A 7,449-nucleotide genomic window follows, 5' to 3' on the forward strand; every position below is an offset into this window, starting at 1 on the left:
GGTGAATTAATTATCAAACATGCAACAGAGGATATCGAAAGTTTAGCGAAAATGGCAACATTTTGGAATAAATGACCATAACGTGTGTTCTGCCTGCCACCCTAACTGGCGCAGATTTTGCAGGTCAGTTGTTTTCCCTGGAAGCCGTATTGGCCAAGAGGAGGAAGAGTATCTCTCGGATTTCAGCTTGGAGGAGAAAGAATTCAGGCTGCCAGAACTGGACTAGCACGTCTGAATATCCCGAGGTGAGGTCCCTTGACTTCCTTGGGAAGCTCTGCCGCGCCTGCACCCCACCCCACCCTACCCCACCACCACCACCAACCACCACCACCACCACAATAGGCTGCTGGAGTCTTGAGACCACCAAGGTCTGCTGCCCAAATCCTTCCTCGCTTAGGGGAGGGGAGGAGTGTTCCTGCGGGGCGGGGCGGGGCGGGGCGAGAAGGGAGGCGTGGGCAGGATTGTGGGATGAGATCGCCCTGGTGACGATCTAGACCTCAGCCTAATAAAGGTTGCTTATAAAGGACGGGGCGGTGCCCACGGTTGCTAGGGGTGCTAAGCGTCTTGAGGCTGCCAGAATGGCTCCAGCTGTGTGCGCGGCGCCAGCGCATGTCATGTCCCGGCTGTATCTCTGGCTCCCAAGGCCCCCTCCTCACGTAGCAACTATTGTGGCTACTCGTCCAGGGGGCTCAGCCTCTGGAATGGGTCCAGGACCCGCTGCAGCTGATCTCCGACGCCCTGTGGCCGATGAGCCCTTGTCTTCCCGCTCCTCCAATCTTCCACCCGAATCGCCCCATGCGCTTACCCTCCCCCCACCACGCAGACCTGGGGTCCTCTGCTTCCTCCCAGATGTCAGCTCTGCCTCAGGAATCGACTGAGACTTTGACCAAGACTTTGGTTCCATTCCTGGACACGGATACAGCTGGAGAGGTGCCCGCGTGGCCAGAGCAGTTCGTTGCTGCACACCAGGATCTGAATGACAAGCTGACTCGGCGAGAAAGGCTCCCAGAGGTGGTCCCAATGCTGGACTGGGATCAGAACCAGGCCCTAGCTCGGCCTTTTCGTCTCAAAAGTATGATTAAAACTGCAAATCTAGATCAGGCTGCAGATCATCAGGCATGTGAAATACTTGTTCTACCTCTAGATAGAATTCAAAAGCAACGAACCTTATTGTTTGGCCCAAGAACCTGAAGAAAGGTCTAGCTCAGCATCGGAGGCTTGCTAAGGTTGTGGCTGGAACTCCACACCGATTTGTATAAAAACCTTGCGTCAGAAACAAACTTTGCAGGATATTTAGATTCAAGTATGGATATACTGTATCCAGGCACCCTGTCCCCAGAACTCCAGGTGAACTCAGATGAGCCTCCAGGGCCCCCTGAGCAAGTTGGACTTTTTCAATTTCATCTAGAGCCCGAAACTCAGAATCCAGAGACCTTGAAGAGATCCAGTCCTCTTCACCCCAGCAAGAAGCCCCAGAGCAGCTTCCACAGCTCCCTGGGGAGGTAGAACCTTCTTCAACCCAGCAGGAGGCCCCAGCTCTGCCTTCACAGTCCCTTGAGAGGGTCCATTCTACTTCAACAGAGCAGGAGGCCCCAGCACAGCAGCTACCTACCTCTGAAGAGATTGTAGCTCAGCCACCAATACATTATGAGGTAAATGTTCTATTTAAAAGTTGGAGTGAACCAGCCAGGCACGATGGCTCATGCCTGTAATCCCAACATGGGAGGCTGAGGTGGGAGGATCACAAGGTCAGGATTTTGAGACCAGCCTGGCCAAGAGACCAGCCTGGCCAATATGGTGAAACCCCATCTCTACTAAAAATACAAAATTAGCCGGGCGTGGTGGCGGACGCCTGTAATCCCAGCTACTCGGGAGGCTTAGGCAGGAGAATTGCTTGAACCCGGGAGGCAGAGGTTGCAGTGAGCTGAGATCACGCCACTGCACTCCAGCCTGGGCAACAGAGCAAGACTCCGTCTCAAAAAGAAAAAAAAAAAGTTGGAGTGAAGCTCAGCACTCACACTTGCCCAGTGTCACAGTCAAACCTGTGGATGTGGAGCTTACAGTAACTCCAGAGCCAGGTAAGGAACTTACGTCAAGCCAGGAACAGGCCACAGCTCAGCCTCCAGAGCACCCTGAGGAGGTGGACTCTTCCTCAACCCAATTAGAGGACCCAGCTCAGACACCAGAGCACCCTGAGGAGACGAAACCTTCTGCAACCCACCAAGGGACCCCAGCTGAGCCTCCAGGTCCTCCTGTGGAGGCTGAACTTTCCCCAGTGAGCAGGAGAAGCCAGCTCAGCATTCTGAATTTCCTAGGGAGGTGAACCTTCTCAGACCCAGCAGGAGGCCCCAGCTCAGCCTCCAGAGTCCTCTGTGGAGAGTGCAGCTCAAACTCCACCGAATCATGAGGTGACACTTCACCCTCCTTGTGAGGATCAAGCTCATTATAACTTGCCCACTGTTATAGTTAAACCTGCAGATGCAGAGGTTACTATAACCTCAGAGCCTACTGAGGAGACTGAATCTTCTTGGTAGCCCAGCAGGAGGCCCCATCCCAGTCTCCAGAGGAGGTAGAACCTTCTGCAACCCAAAAGGAGGCCCTAGCTGAGCCTCCAGGTCCTCCTGTGGAGCCTGAACCTTCTCCAGAGAGCAGGAGCAGCCAGCTCAGCCTTGTGAGTCTTCTGGAGAGGTTGAACCTTCTCCCACCCAGGAGGAGATCCCAGCTCAGCCTCCAGACATCATGAATTAACAGTTTTATCTCAAGCTCAGCATTCAGATTTGCCCAATGTCACTGTTAAGTCTCCAGATATGCAGCTCGCCATAGCAACGTAGCCTACTGAAGAGGTGGAAACTTCTCCAATCCACCAGGAGGCTACAGCTCAGCTCTCAGGGCCAGTTAATGATGCAGAACCTTCCACCACCCAGCATGGGGGCCCATCTCTGCCTCCAGAGTCATCAGAAGAGGCTGGACCTTTACCAGTTAAACAGTAGACTTCAATCTCCAGAGCCTATCAAGGATGAGAACCCCTTTCTAACCCAGCAGGAGGTTGCAGCTGAGCATCCACAGACCCCTGAGGAGGTTGAGTCTTCTCCAACCCACCAAGAAGCCCCAACTCAGCCTTCAGAGCCCCCTAATGAAGTTGTAGCTCAATGTCCAGAGCATCATGAGGTAATAGTTTCTCCTCTAAGTCATGATCAAGTTCAGCCTCCAACATTGCACAATGTCACTGTTAAACCTGCGGATCACATGGTTTCCATGACTCCAGAGTTCACTAATCAGGTTGAAATTTAACACAACAGGGGGTCCCAGCTCAGTCCTTAATGTCCCCTGAGCAGTTTCAACATTTGAAAGACCAGCAAGAGATTATAATTCAGCAGCTAAATACCCCTGAAAATGATGAACTTCCTCCAGTCCATCAACAGCCCACAACTCAGCCTCCAACTCAGCTCTCCTCAGACTTTAAGTTCATTGAATGATGAGATGGTATTTTCAACTCTAGATCTGTCTTCAATATTCAGAAGTAATTCAACTTTGACTAATGCTAGGGTCACCAGACTGTTCTCTTTCCTTCCCACAGACCTTACAATACAGTCCCTTGTGCTCTCCACACAGCTACCTCAGGGCAAAAGACAAACCCCCTTCACTGAGCCCTCCAGTAACTGTCCAGAAGATTTCAGCTAAACTGGCAAACAGTTACAGTACGCGGTTAACATGTCTGCTAACCTCGCTTAACAAAGCTGGCAAAAACATCTCCAGGAAGCAGGCAGAACACCTGCTCCCAACTCAGTTCACACACCCCGACCCAGTTCCTTGCCCTGTAAAGCCCTGCTGCAGCCTGTAAGCAGGGCTGTCTCCTCTGCTAGTCAAGGAGCAGCCCGGCAGGACAATAAAAACCTGCCCACCTGACTTTGGGTCTCCTTGTCCTTTTCCTCGGCTGACCTTACAACTAATACCACAGTTAAAAATGTGGATATGGAGCTTACCATACCTACAGCAGTCACTATCGAGGTTGAACCTTCTCCATTCCAGCAGGACAATCCTCCAATTCCCACTGAGCAGGCTGACTTTTCTCTAACCTAGCCTTATACCCCTTCCCCACCTCTGGATTCTCTTGAACGGATTGAATCTCCAGCCCAGCAAGAGGCCACAGCTCAGACTCCAGATCCTCCTAAGGAAGCAGAACCTTTTCCAGTCCCGCAAGAGTTCCCAGCTGAGCCACCAGAGCCCCCTAAGGAGGTTGAACCATCTGCAACCCAGCAGGAAGCCTCAGGTCGTCCTCCAAAGTCCACCGAAGAGGTCAGTCCTCTACTGCAACGGGAGATACCAGCTCAGCCATCAGAGCCACCTGAGAAGGTTGAACCATCTCCAGTCCTACAGAAGGCCCCAACTCAGGTTTTAGAGACACATCCAAAGTAATTAACTGGCTGGGCACAGTGGCTCATCCCGGTAATCCCAGTATTTTGGGAGGCAAAGGCAGATAGATCATCTGAGGTCAGGAGTTCAAGACTAGCCTGGCCAACATGGTGAAACCCCGTCTCTACTAATACTACAAAAATTAGCCGGGTGTAGTCGTGGGCACCTGTAATCCCAGCTACTCGGGAGGCTGAGGCAGGTGAATTGCTAGAACCTGGGAGGCAGAGGTTGCAGTGAGCCGAGATCGCGCCACTGCACTCCAGCCTGGGCAGCAGAGCGAGACTTTGTCTCAAAAAACAAACAAACAAACAAACAAAACAAAGTAACTAACTGTCATTATCTGCTCAAGAGATTGGACAGATAGGAAGTTAAACTTCCTGGAGATGCTTCATCATTTGTGCCAGTGACCCCACATTATTTCTTGATTAATTGTGCAAACTGAGAGGCTGATAGCTAGTTTTCCCAATTCAAGAGTCATCACGAGGATATTCTCAATTGTTGTAATGGGACTTGTGTTGTTCCAATGTCTAGATATTTTAATGCTGGCAATTTTTTTTTTTTTGAGATGGAGTTATGCTCTTGTTGCCCAGGCTGGAGTGCAATGGCACGATCTCAGCTCACCGCAACCTCTGCCTCCCAGGTTCAAGCCATTCTCCTGTCTCAGCCTCCCGAGTAGCTGGGATTACAGGCATGCATCACAACGCCCAGCTAATTTTGTATTTTTAGTAGAGACGGGGTTTCTCCATGTTGGCCAGGCTGGTCTCGAACTCCTGACCTCAGGTGATCCTCCTGCCTCGGCCTCCCAAAGTGCTGGGATTACAGGCATGAGCCACCGCACCTGGCAATGCCGGCAATTTAAACAGATACGAATCTTCAACATTGTCAGAGGATTGCGATTGAGAATTGTTAGTGGTGAAGTTTTGAGAAGCTCTTCTTGCTGTCTTTCCTGCTGCTCCCTTGTATAGTGTCGATGCTGGAAGTTTCTGAGAGCAGTCTGCAGGTGCTGAACATCATACTTTAACCGGTCAACCTGAAGTTTGGTATTCTGCCTTTGTTAGGGGGCTCCTTGCTGGACAAAATCTCCAGATGTTCTAGACCCCTGAATATCTGGTCTGTGCTTGCTTGGATTTCATTTTCTACTAAGTGTGCAAACTGCTCGTCTGCCATCTCCAGGCGTTCCATGCGAGACTGGATCTCATGGACCTGCTTGTGGGTTTTCTGGTACAGGGGCTCCATGTCACCAGTCCAGCTTGACCTGGCTGCAGCTCTGGCTTCCAAGATAGTGCACTTTCTAAAAAGGACCTAGGTTAAGGATGTCCTCAGATGATGTGGGGCAAGAGATTGGACAGATAGGAAGTTAAACTTCCCAGAGATGCCTCATCATTTGTGCCAGTGACCCCACATTATTTCTTGATTAATTGTGCAAACTGGGAAGCTGATAGCTAGTTTTTCCAATTCAAGAGTCATCATGAGGATATTCTCATGTCAGTGCGATTCCATGTCAGTGCAATTTAAAAATAATAGGTTGGGGACAATTGCTACTATAGTGCAGTTTCCTTAGTGTTATTGAACTGAGCAAATTGCTCAGGACAGACCCAAGAATTAGTCTTTTTGTACAAATAGGCCATGGCTGATATTGTAGGAGCTAAAGGGTGTGATGTATCACTAAACCCAATAAAAAGTCCTAGCAGACTCGGTGATAGTAAAACTTTCACGCGTCCTTTTTGTTGGTAACTATTATCCCTGTTATAAGGATAATAATTAAGCAAAATACTACAACGATGGAAACTCTCTGTCCAATATTTCAGTTAGAAGGTGCTACTGTGTATAGCTCTACTGCAATTAGTAGAATGAGTATAGCAATTTCTGCAAGGGTGATGTACTAGATTATCTCCATGTAAAATTTTACTTACCAAGATATAGAATTTCACTTTGGGGGTCTATGAAGTTCCTTGGTTTTATTTTCCCAAACAAAGAAACCTCTGGATTATGGGCACCCTACTCACTTTCATTACCTGGCAGAATTTGCAGGATAATTGCCCAGAACTAGCATATTGATCCAGATATTCACATTACCCATCCCTTTTTGCTTCTTCCAAGCTGCAGAAGATCTCCACTTGATCCACAGGAATAAGAAGGGTTAGTCTAAAACATAGGCAAAAAGCTTAAAAACAATTAATGAGACTAGGATTTAATGACATATGATAAGCTTGGAAGCATAATTTCTCTCTCTAGTCCTCATTTTTGGTAAAAACAAATTATGATAGGACTGTGTTGTTCATAGAATAAACTTTAGTTTTATACTTGGCCTGGTTATTTGCATAAAGTGCAGCAAGAATAGTTATTTCAACATAAGCCTTTTGGACTGGTTTTGATGGAATTCTGTTCCACAAGGAATCTCAGATAAGACCTTTTAAAGCTGAGCCCAGCCATGGGTTTGTATCCTCAAATACCTGTGAGTTGGGTGATCCTTTTCTCATAAGGTCCCAAGATAAACTTGGAGCTCCTGGACCTGTTAGAAAGTGACATTCTTTACTGACCACAGGTTAGGAACTGTGTGTGGGAACTGTGCAGACAAGGTATGAGGCCTTGTTCTCCCCATGGGGCTTTTATAAGCTCAGCAAGTCAAGATTGACTCCTTAAAGGAAAGGATACCCTTCCAGTCAAAGCCTTGGTAAAATAACCAGTTTTTCCAACTGTGTCCTGTTGCAAAAGAAAAATGGATTCTTATTGCACCGATGCAAACAGCTATATTGTCATAAGTTAAGAATACTCGCAGGTAGTTTCCAAATTCTAGAGGAACCAGGCAGAGAGAAACATGCTCCAAATTTTGTTCACAAGAGTATGCCTTACTCAATTATATAAGGCTATAAATCATTCAAAATACGTTTCCTTGACTCTGAAAAACAAAACAAGGATCAGCAATATTTCAAGCAAAAGTCAAAAAGGTTGCTTTAACTTTCTGAGTGCAGTCCATTTAGTTAGCACTTGTTTTGTTTGACATTTGTGAACATTTCAGTTCTTCATGAGTCCCAT

General features: G+C 48.2%; 3 pseudogenes; 2 read left to right on the forward strand and 1 right to left on the reverse strand.

Moving 5' to 3' along the window:
- Nucleotides 1-578: 578 nt before the first annotated feature.
- Nucleotides 579-1,336, forward strand: LOC129020345 (leucine-rich repeat-containing protein 37B-like; annotated as a pseudogene).
- On the forward strand, nucleotides 1,306-3,822 carry LOC134737745 (leucine-rich repeat-containing protein 37A3-like; annotated as a pseudogene).
- Nucleotides 3,823-4,297: 475 nt separating this feature from the next.
- Nucleotides 4,298-5,649, reverse strand: LOC129006495 (Golgi SNAP receptor complex member 2-like; annotated as a pseudogene).
- Between the last annotated feature and the right edge of the window lie 1,800 nt (nucleotides 5,650-7,449).

The sequence above is a fragment of the Pongo pygmaeus genome, chromosome 1 (genome assembly GCF_028885625.2).
Source record: "Pongo pygmaeus isolate AG05252 chromosome 1, NHGRI_mPonPyg2-v2.0_pri, whole genome shotgun sequence".
In the NCBI taxonomy this organism is placed as follows: Eukaryota; Metazoa; Chordata; class Mammalia; order Primates; family Hominidae; genus Pongo; species Pongo pygmaeus.